Source organism: Arachis ipaensis, chromosome B07 (assembly GCF_000816755.2).
Source record: "Arachis ipaensis cultivar K30076 chromosome B07, Araip1.1, whole genome shotgun sequence".
NCBI classification, from domain to species: Eukaryota; Viridiplantae; Streptophyta; class Magnoliopsida; order Fabales; family Fabaceae; genus Arachis; species Arachis ipaensis.
Window position 1 is genome coordinate 19,840,340 of NC_029791.2, and position 534 is coordinate 19,840,873.

A 534-nucleotide genomic window follows, 5' to 3' on the forward strand; every position below is an offset into this window, starting at 1 on the left:
TGGTAAATTTTTGTAACATTTTTTTTTAGTAAAATTGTATAATACCCCTAATTTTTATTCATTTTATATATACATTTTACCCTAATTTTTATTCAAATCCCTACAATGATTCCTACAATTAATCAAAAGAAAAATCTAGCTAGACAGATTTATCATTTGTTGACTTGCCTAGTGATAATATAACTTAAATAGGATGATAGGTCACAACTTTTTTCTTGTTCCAAAAACATTTCTTGTTTTGATATTATTGGTGATTTTTAAACCCTTGAGTTGGACATCTCCAAGATATCTACATATAAATAATGGAGGAAACGATTTGGTGCAAAAGAAATGCAATTTAACAGAATTATAGTTGAAGACAGTGTAAAATTCAACTCCCTACAACAAACAATATTTAAGGTCAAATAAAATTTTAAAAACACATAATAATACTATTATTAATGAAAATATTTAAATTTTTTTAATAAATATATTAAAAATTTTAAATTTTTTATATTTTTAATAAAAAATTTTTCAAATTATAATATTAATAAA